The following is a 19,477-nucleotide window of genomic DNA, read 5'->3' as shown; positions in this document are numbered from 1 at the left end:
ATCATTCCTCAGCAAACATTTATAAAACATTTACTGCATAATAAGCATTAACACAAGGTAAGATGGGAAACCCAGGAGTAAGGAAAGCCATAGATGCTACACTCAAAAAGAGTGTGCAATCTAATAACAGGAAAATATCAATATAAAATTATAACTTAAAGTAAAGAAGATTTAAAGCAAGAGACCAAAAATATTTTAGAATATGTCAAATAAATGAGAAATACATGTGTAAGCTATTTAAAACATGCTTTGTTGTTCTTGTTTAGTTTCTAAGTTGTGTCTGAGTTGGAGACCTCATGCCCCATAGCCCTCCAGGTTCCATTGTCCATGGGCTCTCCAAAATAAGAACACTGGAGTGAATGGCCATTTCCTTCTCCAGTTTTAAACATGAGCTGCAGCCACTCCAGTGCTCTTGCCTGGAAAATCCCATGGACAGAGGAGCCTGGTAGGCTATAGTCCGTGGAGTCGCTGAGTCGGATACGACTAAGTGACTTCACTTTCCCTTTTCACCTTCATGCACTGGAGAAGGAAATGGCAACCCACTCCAGTGTTCTTGCCTGGAGAATCCCAGGGATGGGGGAGCCTGGTGGGCTGCCATCTATGAGGTCGCACAGAGTCGGACATGACTGAAGCGACTTAGCAGCAGCAGCAGCCTTAATTTCATATACACATTCTAGCTGTCCCTATCTTAAATAACTTGAGTTTTTGTAAAGCTATATTCCACATGAGATCCTCTTTTATATTTTTAAAATAATCTCTTAAACATTGAAATAAAAAATAAAAAAGAACACTGAACATTTTAAGTCATAACATGATACAACATAAGCACTATATTACAATTATGTAAAGTTTAAAAATAAAATAAAATTAAAAAAAAGAACAATAAAAAAAAGCACTATATTACATGGCTAACCTGTTGCATTCTTAACTGATATTTTGAATTTGTTTCTACATTAAATGAGGAGTTTTCTCTCTTAAATGTATCTTTTACAATAGCTTTTGTAAGACATAAAATTATTATGAAGCAAGTAAAGAGATACTTTCAATAAAAAGTGCATAGTAGCTTTGAAACAGAAGGCTCTGGTTTAATTGCACACAAATACATGTTTGCAAAAATGTATGTTGAAATATTTCCTCAAGATTTAAACTACTCTTTAGAACATTCAGTTGGCTCCAATAATCTGCAAAATGGGTAACAGTCTGTGTGTGTGTGTGTGTGTGTGTGTGTGTGTGTGTGTGTGTGTGCGCACATGTGCTAGTGTTCAGCAGCATCCTACTATTTGCTACCCCATGGAACATGGCCTGCCAGGCTTTTCTTTCCATGGGGTTTTTCCAGGCAAAAATACTGGAGTGGGTTGCCATTTCCTTCTCCAGGGGATCTTCCTGACCCATGGATGGAACCTATGTCTCCTGCATTGCAGGTGGATTATCAGCTGAGTCACCAGGGAAGTCCTAATAGTCTATAAAATATACAATTATATGCTTTGGAAACTGAGATATTCTTCAATAATGATTCCTACTGTGTTCTCCTTGGTTTTCCTGAAGCTGTTGTGTTGGCTGAAAAGTTCATTCAGGTTTTTACCATTCATAAGATATTATGGAAAAAATTCAAATCCAAACGTTTTGGCCATACCAATACATACTACCACTGCCTTTCAACATAGCCGCATCCTCTTCAATTCTTCATTGGACAAAACCATTTGAGCTTTAGATCTTAAATTTCATCACATAAATAGACATCTTATTTGCATCGTGCTGACAACATTTGATCAAGGAAAACAGATCTCTTTTTTCTTTGTAGGTATTTTTCTAGCCAGCTTTTAGTTTTACAAAGAAGCCACAAATTTATTTTATTAAACTGGCTGCATTTTAATATCATTATTGGTTGTTCTGGCTTCAAAAGCAATACCAGTGAGAATCCCTGAATTAATTCCCTGAGTACATATAGATTAATCTAAATATTATCTTAAATAAGATTCAACAAAAGCCAGCAAACAATTTTAACTTAAGGATCAACTATTTGCTTAACATATATAGCTATAAGCTTCCATGTAGCTCAGATGGTAAGGAATCCATCCTCAATGTGGGAGACCCAGGTTCGATCCCTGAGTTGGGAAGATCCCCTGGAGAAGGGAATGGCAACCCACTCCAGTATTCTTGTCTGGAGAATCCCATAGACAGAGGAATCTGGAGGGCTAGAGTCCATGAGGTCACAGAGTCAGACACGACTGAGTGATTAACACACACACACATATGCTTTACATGACGCTAAGTGGTATATGAATATTAAAAACAACACAGACAGTAAGTAACTTTCTTAGAAATCTGTTTCTGAGACATTTCTAGTCTGATGAAGCCTGAAAAAAGAAAAAAAAATATTGGTCTGTGTTCTCCTGTTTTGCCTAATACTTCATTTCTGACACCAGACGTATGGGTTTTCCCACACGCCAGGCCATTCTCTGTGGACACCAGCCAGTGTTCCATACCTTAACTCAATCCTAACACTATCTACCTGGAGGTAGATTCAGATCCCACAGGTGAAGGGCTGAGTTCCTCAAGAGCACCCCCACTTCAGATGCCAATCTCCAGCCCAGTTTGCCACAGATGCTTCTGAAAGACCATACATCAGAGGTCCCCATGACCCCCTCCTTAGGTTCAACTGCTTGCTGAGCAGCTCACAGAACACAGGAAAACAGTTTGCAAACTAGCTTACTGGTTTATGCTGAAGGATTCGACTCAGGAACAGATGGAAGAGATGCACAGAGCAAGGTGGGTGAGAAGGGCTGCGGGCCCACTCCAGGTGTACCACCCTCCTAGCACCTCTATTTATTCACCAAGCACTCTGAACTCCTGAAATTCTAGATTTTTATGGCAGCTACTGTGTGCATTTGTGATGATCAAATCATTGGCCACTGGGGACTGAACTCAATCTCCTGCCCTGCTCTCCTTCTCAGATGTCAGGATGTGGCTGAAAGTTTCAACTCTCTAATCAAATCACATGGTTGGTTTCATCTTAAGGTTATCAAGGGGATTTTCAAAAATCACCTCATTGACATAAACTCAGGTGTGGGTTGAAAGGAATTTGTTATGAATAACAAAAGACACCCATTTCAGCTTTATCACACTTATCACTTAGGAAATCCCAGGAGTTTCAGAAGCTGTGTGGCAGACAGCATGGATAAAGACCAAAAATATATATTTCTCACTATAAATCCTGATATCACAGGCCTAAAATAAAATATTTTAAAAAAATGTTGCAAAAGGCAGCATTAAAACGAAGTACAGAAGTGTATGGCATAGCTAGTGATTTCAATAATCCTTGGAATCCTATGAAAACTATGTAATCAGGAGAACTATAGAAAGAGATAGACTTTAACTAGATAGGAGGACAGAATGATGTTTAGGAGATAGAAAGGGAGAAGGACACAGGAGCGGACTGGGAAAGACTAGAATAAAGAAGGAACTCAGAAGTCAGAAAGAGAAACACCAGTACAACATATTCCATAGACATGGAATTTAGAAAGACAATAATGACGATGCTATATGCAAGGCAGCAAAAGAGACACAGATGTAAAGAACAGACTTTTAGACTATGTGGGAGAAGGCGAGGGTGGGATGATCTGAGAGAATAGCATTGAAACATGTATATTACCATATGTAAAATAGATGACCAGCACAAGTTCAATGCAGGAAGCAGGGCACTCAAAGCCGGTGTTCTGGGACAATCCAGAAGGATGGCATGGGGAGGGAGGTGGGTGGGGGTTCAGGATGTGGGGACACATGTGCACCTGTGGCTGATTCATGTCGATGTACGGCAAAACACAGAATATTGTAAAGTAATTACCCTCCAATTAAAATTAATTAATTAATTAAAAATACACACACACAGAAAAGAGGGAACTCAGGTCTAGGGCTGGAGATACCCTGAGTCTAGTACTTGTGGTGAAATTTTGTTCTTTAGGGGTAACTTCTCTAGCCCTCATCTATTTTATTCCTTCTCTCCATGACTGTCCCCCAAAAAGATCTGACTAGCTTATCTAAAAAATCTACTTTAGAACTAAAATTGTGGACTCTGAAAACATAAACTATATTCAGGAATAAGTGATAAGGACATAAATCTGACTGCAAGAAGCGTTCATATTGGAAAATGAATGTTTTAACAAGTTCTGATTGTGGACAGAAGAATTCAGCATGTGTTTCTTTTCTAAATGGTAGAATAAAAGCCATATTTAGAAGATCTTGGATGGTGGGAGATCGAGTTGGGGGCAGAAAGACGAGTCATAGAGTTCAAAGTCAATGCCACGGGGTGGGAAGGGAAAATGTTTCAAAAGAAGAATTAATAACACTTTGAGAGGAGGGAGTAAGAGCAATGATATAAATGAATCTATTCACATATTGGCATTGGCGACAAAAAGAGGGAAGGGGGGATAAAATGGTAGACATCCATCCTTTCCCTCCCCAGCAAACTCTTCTCTTTAAGTAATAGCACCTAGATTTTCTTTACAATGTTACCTAATATTCACTCTTAATCCACCTGATTCAGGAGAGGCAGATGCCACACCAAGGCTCAACCTTAGCACTTCTGCTCAAAGTGATATATATTCATATATCCATTCATTCACTCAGGAGATACATGAGAACTTTTTATGCACCAGATACTGTTCAAATCACTGGGGAGATAGAAGTGGACAATACAGCTTCAGCTCACATGGCATCTGCATTATTAAAGTACACAGTATGTCAGTACTAAGTGGGGCAAATAATAAATAATATGCAATGGATATATTTAATATTTACAATAGCCAGGACATGGAAACACTCCAAGTGTTCATTGACAAATGAATGGATAAAGATTTGGTATATGCACACAATGGAATATTACTCAATCATAAAAAAGAACAAACTGCTGCCATTCATCATAACATGGATGGGCCTAGAGATTATAATACTGAATGAAGTGAGACAGACAAAAACAAATATTACATGATATTGCTTATATATGGAATCTAGAAAAAATGGCACAAGAGAATTTATTTACAAAAGAGAAATAGAGTTATAGATGTAGAAACAAACTTAGGGTTACTGGTATGGAAAGGGTGGTAGGGATAAACTAGGAGATCAGGATTGATATATACACGCTGCTGCTGCTGCTGCTCAGTCGCTTCAGTCGTGTCCGACTCTGTGCGACCCCATAGAAGGCAGCCCACCAGGCTCCCCCATCCCTGGGATTCTCCAGGCAAGAACACCGGAGTGGGTTGCCATTTCCTTCTCCAATGCATGGAAGTATATGTCAAATGGATAGCTAGCAAGGATCTACTGGGTAGCACAGGAAACTCTACTCAATATTCTCTAATGACCTACATGGAAAAATAATCTAAAAAAGAGGGGATATATGTATATATACAATTGTATATATATATTGTATATTGTATATATACAATTGATTCACTTTGATGTACAGCAAAAACACAGCATTTTAAATCAACTATGCTCTAATAAATTGGTGGCTCAGATGGTAAAGTGTCTGTCTAGAATGTGGGAGACCCGGGTTTGAGCCCTGGGTTGGGAAGATCCCCTAGAGAAGGAAATGGCCATCCATTCCAGTACTATTGCCTGGAAAATCCCATGGACAGAGGAGCGTGGTAGGCTACAGTCTATGGGGTCACAAAGAGTTGGACACAACTGAGCGATTTCATACATACATTAAATACACTGAGTTATATAATATGTATGTATTGTATATTATAGGTATGGCTCATTTTTTTGCTTCAGGGATGCTTTTATAATTGAAGGTGTCTGGCACCACTGCCTGGAGAAAGTCTACTGGCACCATTTTTCCGACAGCATTTGCTCACTTCAGGTCTCTGTCACATTTGGTAATTCTTGCAATATTTCAAGCTTTTTCATTATTATTATACCCACTATCATGATGCGTGGTCAATGATCCTTTGATGCCACTAATGCAACTGCTTGGGGATGCCTTGAACCACACCCATATAAGAATGAATTTAATCTATAAACATTCTGTACATTCTGACTTCCCCACTGACCTGCCATTCCTCCATCTCTTTTCCTTTCCTTGGGCCTCCCTATTCCCTGAGAGAGAACAATACTGAAATTAGGCCAGCTAATAGCCTGAGAATGGCCTCTAAGTGTTTAAATGAAAGGAACAGTCAACTGACACAGCACACTTCATGTTGTCTTATCCTAAGAAATTGCCACAGGCACCCCAACCTTCAACAGTCATCATGTTGATCACTCAGCAGCATCAACTTTGATGCAAGATCCTCCACCAGCTAAAAGATCACAATTCCCTGAAGGTTCAGATGAGGGCTAGCATTTTTTAGCAATCAAGTATTTTTAAATTAAGATGTGGCCATTGTTTCTAGACAAATGGTACTATACACTGAGCAGACTACAGTATAGTATAAACATAACTTTCACATTGTTTTATTGTGAAACCAAAAGAAGTCATGTGACTCCCCTGATTGCAATATTTGCTTTATTGAGTATTCTGGAACCAGACACACAATATGTCCCAGGTATTCCTAGAAATATATATGTGTGTGTATAATTATATATATATAGATATAGATATAGTATAAGCAAAAGTAAGAAATGCACACATCTTGCGTATATGCTGCATGTTTTGGGGGCAGGAAGGAAGCCAGAATTTATGGAGCACAGTGAAGAAGCAAGGAGGGCCTGAAGGCCATGACAATGTGGTAAACTTCATATTAATTGGGCCAAAAGAAAATTCACTGGAGAGTTTTCAGTAAAAATGTCACATAATTTAAATGTTAAGATTGGGGCCACTAAAATGGGATTCCCAGGTGGCACTAGTAGTAAAAAGCCTGCCCATCAATGAAGGAGACTTAAAGACACAGGATTGATCCCTGGGTTGGGAAGATCCCTTGGAGGAGGGCATGGAAACCCACTCCAGTATTCTTGCCTGGAGAATCCAATGGACAGAGGAGCCTGGCGGACTACAGTCCATGGGGTCGCCAAGAGTCAGACAAAACTGAAGCAACTTAGCACACACACATACCACTAAAATACAGTTCCCCAAATAAAGCAAAGTTCCTAGTATAACAGTAGAAGATGCCATAGCATATTATAAAATACAGGAGAGTGGTGGATGGGATACACTGGTTACATGTGCTCTGGAGGACTGAAGGTGTTAGGGAGAAGGTAGGAATGATGCTGTGGAAGTGAATGCTGGAGAGGAGCAACAGAACACGTCTTCAATCCTGGACCCCAAATGCACAACACGTGAGGAGAAAGCAAAGCAAAATACAGAACTACTAGGAATGGAAGGTCTCCATCCACTGAGCTCCCATTGGCCACTCTGGTTATCACAGAAAGGGATGGACATCAGAGGAAGATAAAGTAGGCCCATCTGTGATGATGTCATTTCAGCATCTAAATTCAGAGCCTGCAGAAGTAAATCTACAAGATTTTTGATGATCTGACCTGTGTCCTCCCTGGTTTGTGTTTGTATTTTTTTTTTTAAAGCAACAAAGAATACTGACTAATACAAAGATATTTGAAGGGAAAGATAATTAGTGAAGATTTAAATATATTGTCTTTGAGATGTCTCCATGAGACTGAAAGGTCACACAGAAAATGAGATGTTCAGCATAGCTTTTCAGAAAGGGTAACATTTATTATTTATGAACAAATGCATGGCATATGGTATTTTCTTCAGAATCACAGCATCAGTAGACTGTGTTTTTTACACTTCTTTTCATTTCCAAGCATACTGAGACTTAAGACATTATCCTAAATTGAAGTTGAAAATATTTCAGAGGAATGAAGTAGGCGTTATTGATCGTTGTCTTGAACATAAAGGTGTAAATACATGTGAAATGTCTGTTCTATAACAGTATTCAGAAAAGTTAAGAAATTTAGAAGGAGGTGTAGTCACTGATTTAACAAAACAACATCCAATATTTATATATTACTTTCTTATTTAAAGCTTTCTAGTACACACGGCATGGTTTGTGCCTTATAGGAAATCCTAACTTTGGGAGGGATCTTATTTTTTTCAAACCAATAAATTCAGGCTATGAGAAAGTAGAGCACTTAACTGATGCTGAACAGCTAGTCTGGGCAAACCAGGGCAAAGTAAGAAGTCCGTCCACTCCCACAATGACTTTTGCTTGAGAATCAAGTTTTCAGCAAGGAATAAAGATTTTTCTATTTAGGCACAACACATTTTTTTTTATATTTGATGTTACCTATTTGAATATCAAAGTTTGGTAGATAATTTTCATCAGATGTACATTTTGGGCATATACTTGCTTTCTGGCTCATTTATCAGGTAGCCTATTTGGCCTGTATGCCTTAGTTTTCTCGACATTTTTATGTACACTAATTTTGACAATATTAATATTTTCTTTTCTCAGAAGTTTTCTAAAAAGATAGTCCTACTGTAATATTAGCCAGTTTCCCTGCAGATCTTAATATAAGTAATTAAAAAGCTGGAATGACACTACTTATGATAAAAAGAAAGGGTAGTCTGCTATAATGCTGTATTTTTAAAGTAGTAATGACTACTTTGTCATAGGGCTTGAAAAGGAACTTATTTTTTCAAATAATTTGGTTCTTACAATTCTTGTACTTTTCACATGGATTAAAAAAAGGAACAGAAAAACAAACTAAGATATACAGCTGCTTTTTACTAACCTCTACAATTTAAAAAAATGCATCGAAAATTGAAAAATTAAAATGAATTTGAACATTTCTTGAATAGAACACTATCCTTTAAAATTCAACCTTCATTTAGATAAATGCCACACAATAATATATGGTTCGTGGATACATGAGAGAGTCAGACAAAGTCATCACTGTAAGACTGACAAATCAATTTACATAAGCTTGTAAATTATATGTCACTGCTATTAAATCTCCTGACATGGCTGTGATTTGTATATATGCTTAGAAGGATTTATTTTTTATTTTTACTAACATAGAATTTCTGTAACTCACAAATCATCATGCTTAGTAAAATAATAAAATAAGGCTAAACCTATGGTGATTCTTTTATTACTGTCCTAAAAACTATTAAAATATGCAGCAAAGAAGGTTAATACCTAAAACAGCCTGATTATATTCTTTGCAGCCAAAGATGGAGAAGCTCTATACAGTCATCAAAAACAAGACTGGGAGCTAACTATGGCTCAGACTGCTGCTGCTGCTGCTAAGTCGCTTCAGTCATGTCCGACTCTGTGCAACCCCATAGACGGCAGCCCACCAGGCTCCGCCATCCCTGGGATTCTCCAGGCAAGAACGCTGGAGTGGGTTGCCATTTCCTCCTCCAATGCATGAAAGTGATGGCTCAGACTATGAGCTCCTTATTTCAAAATTCAGACTTGAATTGAAGAAAGAAAGGAAAAACATTAGACCATTCAGGTATGACCTAAATCAAATCCCTTAAGATTATACAGTGGAGGTGACAAATAGATTCAAGGGATTAGATCTGGTAGCTGAGTGCTTGAGAACTATGGATTGAGGTTTATAACAAAGTACAGAGGGCAGAAACCAAAACCATCCCGATGGAAAAGAAATGCAAGAAGACAAAATGGTTGTCTGAGGCAGCCTTACAAATAGCTGAAAGAAGAAGAGAAGTGAAAGGCAAGGGAGAAAGGGAAAGATATACCCAACTGAATGCAAAGTTCCAGAGGACAGAAAGAAGAGACAAGAAAGCCTGCCTCAGTGATCAATGCAAAGAAATAGAGGAAAACAATAGAATGGGAAAGAGTAGAGATCTCTTCAAGAAAATTAGGAAGGGAAAATACCAAGGGAACATTCATGCAAAGATGGGCTCAATAAAGGACAGAAATGGCAAGGACCTAACAGAAGCAGAAGATATTAAGAAGAGGGGGCAAGAATACACAGAAGAACTACACAAAAAAGATCTTCATGACCCAGATAACCACGATTATGTGATCACCAACCTAGAGCCAAACATCCTGGAATGTGAAGTCAAGGATGCACTTAAAGAAGTCAGTGTGGGCCTTAAGAAACATCATTAGAACAAAGCTAGTGGAGGTGATGGAATTCCAGCTGAGCTATTACAAATTCTAAAAGATGGTGCTGTTAAAGTTCTGCACTCAGTATGCCAGCAAATTTGGAAAACTCAGCAGTGGACACAGGACTGGAAAAGGTCAGTATTCATTCCAATCCCAAAGAAAGGCAATGCCAAAGAATGCTCAAAGTATCACACCATTGCACTCATTGACATCCCAGCAAAGTAATGCTCAAAATCCTTCAAGCTAGGCTTCAACAGGGCATGAACCGAGAACTTCCAGATGTACAAACTGGATTTAGAAAAGGCAGAGGAACCAGAGATCAAATTGCCAACATCCATCAGATCACTGAAAATGCAAAAGAATTCCAGAAAAACATCTACTTCTGCTTCATTGACTATGCTAAAGCCTTTGACTGTGTGGATCACAATAAACTCTGGAAAATTCTTCAAGAGATGGGAATACCAGACTACCTTACTTGCCTCCTGAGAAACCTGATTACAGGTCAAGAAGCAACAGAGAACTGGACATGGAACAACAGACTGGTTCCTAATTGGGAAAGGAGTACATCAAGGCTGTATATTGTCACCCTGCTTATTTAACTATATGCAGAATACATCATGTAAAATGCTGGTCTGGATGAATCACAAGCTGGAATCAAGATTGCCAGGAAAAATATCAACAGTCTCAGACATGCAAATGACACCATTCTAAAGGCAGAAAGCAAAGAGGAATTAAGGAGCCTCTTGATGAAGGTGCAAGAGGAAAGTGAAAAAGCTGGCTAAAAACTCATAACTCAAAAAACTAATATTATGGTATCCAGTCCCATCAATTCATGACAAATAGATGAGGAAAAAGTGGAAACAGTGACAGATTTTATCTTGGAGGGCTTCAGAATCACTGCAGATGGTGTCTGCAGCCACAGTATTAAAAGACACTTGCTCCTTGGAAGAAAAGCTATGACAAACCTAAACAGTGTATTAAAAAGTAGAGACATCACTTTGCTGACAGAAGTCTGTATAGTTTTTCCAGTAGTGGTTTTTCTAGTAGTCATGTACAGATGTGACATTTGGACCATAAAGAAGGCTGAGAGACAAAAATTTGATGCCTTCAAACTGTGGTGCTGGAGAAGACTCTTGAAGCATCCCTTCAGCTGCAAGAAGATTAAACACGTTAATCCTAAAGGAAATAAACCCTGAAAGCTCATTGGAAGAACTGATGCTGAAGCTGAATCTCTAATACTTTGACCACCTGATGCAAAGAGCTGACTCATGGAAAAGATCCTGATACTGGGAAGGATTGAAGGCAGGAGGAGAAGTATGTGACAGAGGATGAGATGGTTGGATGACACCACCAAATCAATAGACATGAGTTGGAACAAATTGGGAGATGGTGAAGGACAGGGAAGCACAGATACACAAACACAGCACTAAGTCGTGTCCGACTCTTTGTGACCCCATGGACTGTAGCCTGCCACGCTCTGTCCATGGGATTCTCCAGGCAAGAATCCTGGAGTGGGTTGCCATTTCCTTCTTCAGGGGAACTTACTGACCCAGGGATCAAACCCAGGTCTTCTGCACTGCAGGCAGATGCTTTACCAACCCATCTGCTATTGGGCTGGTGTGTAAATGAATGAGTGTAGTACTTGTGGTCAGAGCAGAGGGGAGTTTAGGATCTTCTGGGTCACACAGAGAAGCATGGTATGATGCAATTCATGGGGTTTTAGAGAGTCAGACACAATTTATGACTGAACAATGAACAACAGCAAAGAACTTTTTAAAAAGTAGTGAGTTGTTCAGGATGCTAATTGTAGAATAATCTAAACATGACTGAAGTTTTAATAACTAAGATTTCCCACCATGTGCACTAAATATTTCTTCTAGTTCATACAATAGTTTAATTGATGTAAGAGAAAGGTAGAGGCAACCTTTTTCACTCTAAAGTACCAAATAGTAAATATTTTAGGTTTAGCAGGGTACAGACCTCTCAGTCCCAGATCCTTCTTTATCTTTTTTAGTTTTAGTTTACATTTGAAAAAATGTAAAAGCCTTCTTAGTTCCCTGACTTTAAAAGAACAGGGAGAGAACTGACTTAGCCAAGGGGCTAGAGTTTGCCAACCCCTGGTCTGACGCTCTTTCATATTAACAGATATTTCCCCAGATAGGGAGCCAAATCTAAAATCATCGGAAGACTTTTCAGCCACTTAGCATTTAAAAACCAACAAACTTCAGAAAAGCATTTTGTCAATCCTTGAAGCATATAATTTATCAGAGTGAAAGAAAATATATAAGGATTTAGAATATGCTCCCTTCAAATTTTTTATTATGGGGTTTGAAGTGCAACTTAGAAAGTATTTTATGAGAGAATACATACATTTAGCCCTCACTAAAACCTCACCTTTTAGAAACCTAAAATAAGCGATCATGGGCTCCTGCAGTGAACGAATGAAAAGGTATAGATACATCTCAGTGCAAAGGTTTTGCTTAAGACTGAAAAATGTGTCTAAAACACCCAGCTCTCGTGCAAGCAAACCTAGGAAGAACTTTTATTACTACTAACAAGTCGCATACACGGCACATTATGTGAGAAAAACAACAATACATAAATACTTCCTAAAGTGAGATATTGTTGTTTTCTTAAGACAGATAATGTCTCCGCTGCCATAAAAACATATATTGATGAATCCTTAGGTTGATGTCGTAAACCTGTGATCACCATGATCACTTTTAAGTGAAATTTTATTTCTTGCTGGATTTTGAGCTTTATTGTCCCCATGCCATCAATTCATATCAAAAGGTAGAAATAGATTTTCCACTTTGCAATCTTGATGGGAGTCTCGAAGCCTAAGTTACACTCCTTGCTGAGGCAGAAAGAAAAGAAGTGCCTTCATAAAGTATTGCATCTGTTACAGCCTCACTCTGGCCTCTTCACCTGAATGCTCTTGCCGTCATCTTGATCAGGCTGTACTACCAATCCTGCAGAACTCAGCTTACATAGCACTTTCTGACAGTCAGTACAATACATCCTCTGATCCTCAATTACCCGCCATTCTGCAGGGTGCCTCATAATATACTATGCTTTTCATTCCCTTCACTCAATTGTAATAACTTCATTATGCCTGTGATTATACCCCTCATCACTGCTTCAGAAGTGAGTCTGCACTGAAGCTTGTGATCAAGCCTCTGGTTCACCACTATTTTCTGATGCCCCAGTACAGTGTCTGGTGTTCAGTAAGCATCAGTTTACTGCCTAAATGAATAAATAAAATGTGAATTTTACATTTCATAGCTCTTGTTATTTCTGGCCGTACCAAAAACTAGTTCAGAAGCTATTTATAGTTAATAAGCCATAGGTTAGACAATATCCTACAGGAATAGCTTGCTAGTCTGATTCAACAGGTCACTAGGCTAATAAATAAAGTTTTCCCAGAGGTGTTAGGATGTCCTTATCAGTATGCAAAGAGGCTGGGAATTCCAGAGATGATGGGGGGAATGAAATGGTCATACAAAAATCATATCAAAATCAAGGGAAAGATGCTAGGAACAATGTGAAAATTAACACACACACACACAAACCCATCCATCAGATCTATGTTCACTTTGGTAATGGACTTGAACTCTGCTAAAAGCACACTCTATGCCATTGCTAAACCACAGCAAACATATTGGGGAGAAAATGCTGCAACATTCTGCTGTAGAAGCAGCAGTGCTCTCTGGACACTTCTGCTCCTGACAAATATTTCCAGTGATTTTCATTATGCCAAAGTTATGAAGATTTTTAAATTATTTTATTAGAGGAACTCTTCAATTTAAGATTCCTGCAGAGGATCTTCCTGACCCAAGGATTGAACCAGTGTCTCTTTTGTCTCTTGCCTTGGCAGGTCGGGTCTTTACTACTAATGCCAGCTGGGAAGCCTGCTTTTATATGTATCCCTAGCTTATTTCTTTTTATTGGTGAGTACTATTTCATTGTATAATTATATCACCATTGCTTATCCACTTTTCTGTTGACAGACTCAGTGATGTTTTCAATTGATTTATGAATGAAATTGTTTGAAGTATTTGTGCAAATGTCTAGTAGAAGAATTTCTGAGCCAGAGAATGGATGAGTGCTTTAAAATTTTTAAAGAAAATGCCAGATAGTGATTATCTTAAATTTCAGAGAAATCTGTGTATTCTCTACAACTTAAATTCATTAGTTTGTGTATTTATGTTCTACTTCGCTCTAAACTTCTGTATATATTTTTCATCATCCTAAATGTCGAATTATAAGAAAGGGTGAAACTGATAAGATAATGCTATAAACTGTCTTTTTCTCCAGCATTTGAAATAAATATATATACAAAGTCAAAAATACAAAAGGAATGCTGTCAAGCTTGACTGCATTAAAGTACCACACAGCTGATGGAGTCAGGAGATGCAAAAGTTTAAGAGAATGGAGAAGGAAGAATATGATGAAAAGATTCATGTTTTTTAAGTAAAGAGTCAAAAGACATTAGCAAAATTTGATAGAATGGCAAACTGACTTGTGAGTATATCATTACATGTAACAAAATTAACCCCCAAAGAATTTTAAACGTTTGAGAAAATGTTGATATAATTGCTAAAAACAGGCCAGATATGGGGAAAAACAGGCTAACTAACTACAAGTTCATCTGTTAAGAATTAGCAGTCAGTAATTTCAAACTTGATAAATGAACAACCTGCTATATAGAGTATTGGAAGAATAGAGACAGGGATAGGGAAATACTGGGAAGGAAATTTTGCTTTTTACATTTAATTCTTCATGTACTACTTGATTAAAACTGTTTCTTTATGTACTACTTTGATAAAAATAAACCACAAAACATATTTTTTTGGAGGGTTGTGTCTAAAACGTTGGCTTTAAGATTAATGGCAAAGTATACAGATGGAGACATGTTCAGTAGTGAGACTCATCTTGTCTGTAAAAATAAAATCTAACCAGCTGCTTGACAAAACAGAAGACTCCTGGTACTGAGCCCAGAAAGAGATTTCTCAAATGAGCCCAATGTAAAAGGAACCACGCTGCACAATGAACAAAGTGTTCAACAGCATCTGTATAAGAAGATAGCAACAACCTTCACAGGGAGCTTCTTAAAGTTTCTAAATGCTGAAACACAATTTTACAATGGTAATCAAAACTGCCAGTGCAAGTTATTTAGTTCTCTGCTGGCTGGCTTAATCTAGAAACAGTTCAGAGTATATAGAGGAATCAATGGATCGCACTGCCTTCAGCTGATCCTTCATAAACTTTGTTTTTCTCAAGAGTTTGCTGTTTCAATGGCTATGAATTTGAGAATATACATGGGGGTACCCAGAATACATCTGGTTCCAAATGTGGAACCAAATGGATTCATCAGCATAAAATCAACAAAACGAGTTTTATTTAGGGGGATGGTCAGTATTAGCAAAGTAAGTTACCATCTTCAAAATGTGTCTCTCCCCTGGCGGCTAAGTGGTAAAGAATTCGCCTGCCAATGCAGGAGACATGGGTTTGATTCCCTGGTCTGGGAAGATCCCACATGTCACGAGGCAGCTAAGCTTGTGCACAACTACTGAGCCTGTGCTCTAAAGCCCAGGAACCACGACTGCTGAGTCCCTGTCTAGACCCGTGCTCCACAGCAAGAGCCATCACAATGAGAAGCCCCAGCTCACGGCAACTAGAGAAAGTCCACACAGCAATGAAAACTCTGCACAGCCAAAACTAATTAATTAAATAAATACAAGTATTTTTTTAAAATGTGAAATTCTTCATTTGGATAGCTTCATGCCATGAAATACTAACAGTTTTGACACTAAATGTATCTCAATTTGCCCATTAATAATGACTTTATTCTTTCTCAATTTATACTCTATACCAAGATTAATACCTGGTAATGTTTCTTTGAGATACAGTGAAAGAGCCAAAATCACGAACACTTCCTGGGTTTTACAGAAGTTCCTATTTTATCCAAAATACTTGACTCTTACCTTTTATAGGGAAAACAAGAACAGTGTTTTTACATTATATCCCTCCATTTTTACTGGTCTAAGCTTTCTGCTTCCTTCCTTTACAAAATTTCTCAACTAAATGGTCTGGGCTCTGCATGTCCCTTTTTCCCTATGATCTGGTTGCTGCTGCTGCTGCTAAGTCACTTCAGTCGTGTCCGACCCTGTGCGACCCCACAGACGACAGCCCACCAGGCTCCCCTGTCCCTGGGATTCTCCAGGCAAGAACACTGGAGTGGGTTGCCATTTCCTTCTCCAATGCATGGAAGTGAAAAGTAAAAGAGAAGTCGCTCAGTCCTGTCCAACCCTCAGCGACCCCATGGACTGCAGCCTACCAGGCTCCTCCACCCATGGGATTTTCCAGGCAAGAGTACTGGAGTGGGGTGCCATTGCCTTCTCTGATGATCTGGTTAAGTTTCATCAATTTGTCAATCGCTATCTTTTCTTTTGAAACAGAAATCAGAAAGACCACTAATGATGACCAGGTAAATTTTTTCATGGTTTTTCAATTTATCTTCAGCATCCTTCATAGTTAGTCATCTTCTCTTTTTCAGGGCCATTTCTATTTTGCACATTTGATCTCAGATTACTTCTCCATCTTCCTCGGATATTTCTAGTTTCTCTGTGGATTATTAAAGATCCCGCGTTTTCCTCACCCTCCCATAAGTGAGATCACCCTCTTTCTTGCCTTTTTTCTTACATTCTGTGAGGATAGCTTGCTGTCAGTCTATTTCTTCCACTACCTGGATTTATTCTCTAACCTCCTGGGAGCCTGAGTAATGGTGAGGCTAGCTCTTACAGACTGGCTTGAGCAGGTTCCCTTACTCTCTCCTCATGTGTGTGCTCAGTCGTGTCCAACTCTTTGCAACCCCATGGACTGTAGCCTTCCAGGCTCTTCCATCCATGGGATTTTCCAAGCAAAAATACTGAAGTGGATTGCCATTTCCTTCTCCAGGAGATCTTTCCAACTCAGGGATCGAACCTGGGTCTCGCACATTGCAAGAAGACTTTACCGTCTTACTCTCTGGCACCTGATTATATTCCACTAATAGGTCACATCAGCAAACCATCAACTCCTCTCAGGAGCCAGTCTTACAAGGGCCCAGCTCTCACTGGTCTTGATAATGTTGTTTCTTCCATTTGGTCTGCAAGTCCAAAGAATGGTAATGGCTTCCCAAGGCTTATAATCTGTGAGTTTCTCATCTGCCCTTCTTCACTCCTTTTTAAACCTGGTCACACTTAACTGTGAAAGGCCTCAACTTCCTGGGTTGGGAAGGTCCCCTGGAGAAGGGAAAGGCTACCCACTCCAGTATTCTGGCCTGGAGAATCCCATGAACTACAGTCCGTGGGGTTGCAAAGAGTCGGACACAACAGAGTAACTTTCACTTTCATATTTAACTGTCCCTCCACTAAATTCTGTTTAGGTAAATCCTTTGGAATGATCCATCAGATTCTGATCAAAACACTAACTAGTAATGAGTACAAAATTCCTATTTAATTATAATCTCTCAATAACAATATTTCCAAGTCCTTAGAGTATATCCAGTTGAAAAGATATCTAGAATTCTACTTTGCCAATATCCCATTCTTCCTAAACTGTTTGGTTCTATTAACTTTACTTTCTTCCATGTTTTCATTATCAAATTCTGTTACTGTTCTTCAGATTCATTTATTTTTCATTCCAGGGTTTAGGCTCTTCTATTTGTTTCCCACCTGAGACTGTATAGTTTCCCAGTTTTTTCCCTCTGCTTTCAATCTTATTCTTCTATAATGCCAAATATGGTAATAATCACATCAAAGGATCCAACTAAAGTTTTTGGAGAAATTCCTACTTCTTAACCAAATAAAATTCAAATGGAATGTGCTATTAAAAAGTATCTTGCTATGATCACACAGTACCTGGAAGTTACTTGTTCTACCAAGCAAAGCTGTCTCTGAATTTTAAAGATTTCATTAAAGTATTATACTATAAAATTATTACAGTGTTTTGTCAAGACATAGGCATGCAATTTTAAAAATTACACTTTCAAATATACTAATGAGTAGTAACAGGATTCTAACAATCTGAACCCCCTCTTTTTTAACTTTTGCAGATCATTCTCTCTTATACTAAAGTGAAAATGAAGCAAAAATCATCAGATATAAAATTTAGTTGCAAGACATTCAATTTTTATTGTTTTGTGTTTTCTCATGAGAATTATTAAGCTAAAAATACTTTGATGTCAAAATACTTTCTGTTAGCAAGAATCGAAAAAGATAAAAGGATTACCGAGACATTTAGAGTTGGGTGCCAATAGCCATGCAAATTGCCCCAAATTGTTCACTCTGTTTCATATGTACCTTTGCTTCTATTTTTGAATTTCATATTCTAATAGGTAAAGGCCATGTTTAAAGAAAATATGTACAAGTTGAAAGAAAATTTTCAATCAACACAGTCTGAGGTAGCTAATCAGATGGCATTATCAAATTTAAGAGTATAGTAACTACCTGATAAATTTAGTAATTTTATTTTAGATGAGGAAAAAGGAAGCAACAGACAAGTTAAGCTATTTAAAGACAGCTTTTTAATTTGCTCTAAGGCCAAAGATCCACAGTTTAAATACCTACTCAATGGGATAAAGGCTATTTTCAGAGAAGCCTGTTTATTCTTAGGCATTAAAATAATATGCTGTACAAGAGGCAAGATAAAAAGATGTACATTTGTAGAAATCACATAGACATATGCAAAAAGACTGACCATAATTTATGTCAATCAAGGTTGTTTCTCAAGTTGGCTAAACAACTTTAAAAAGTCATGAGAATCTCCACTCTGTTGTAGTTGCATAGGAAAGAGTTCATTTATGGCAAGTTCAATTTGGATACCTTTTTTCTTTTTCTCTGAATGGATTAACTAAATTCTGACTCTTCTGTGAAAGAATCTACACATTCTTACTCCCATGCTCTAAAAAAGTTTTATCTGCTCTCACTGGCAGGACCTTCATGAAAAAATGAATAAAAGGAAATACCTTCTGCATTTCCTGTTATCTTTAAATAACTGCATATAGAAAATATTCTTTTGAATAACCATTCCAATTAGAACGTTTCAGTAAGAATTTACTCATAAAAATCACTATAATAATAGAAATTTTAAACATATATCTTTTATTTATGGATATATCAAACAAAACTTACTAAAGTTACAGAGATTTAGATAAAAGAATAATCTTAAATATCACATTTTTAAAACCCTGCAAATATTTTACAAAGCATAGATTGAAAAATATATGGAAATTACATGTTTTAAGCTTGAAGCAAGTCACAATTGATGGCTAAAAACTGGTATCATAAAAAATGCATTTTCAGAAGACAAGGCAATTCAGTTACATCGACTAAAGAACGTAATTAAAACAAAACAAAAACTAGGCTCTAAAATTTAAAAAAAAATTAATTCCAATATGC

General features: G+C 37.8%; 1 protein-coding gene across 1 annotated transcript in view; it reads right to left on the bottom strand.

Moving 5' to 3' along the window:
• The window catches only part of CNTNAP2 (contactin associated protein 2), a 1,639,050-nt gene that overhangs the window by 1,382,889 nt on the left and 236,684 nt on the right, over positions 1 to 19,477 (bottom strand). The gene's annotated exons all lie outside the window — the stretch shown is intronic.

The sequence above is a fragment of the Bos indicus genome, chromosome 4 (genome assembly GCF_029378745.1).
Source record: "Bos indicus isolate NIAB-ARS_2022 breed Sahiwal x Tharparkar chromosome 4, NIAB-ARS_B.indTharparkar_mat_pri_1.0, whole genome shotgun sequence".
Taxonomy (NCBI): Eukaryota; Metazoa; Chordata; class Mammalia; order Artiodactyla; family Bovidae; genus Bos; species Bos indicus.
This window is presented reverse-complemented; position numbering and strand designations above follow the sequence as displayed.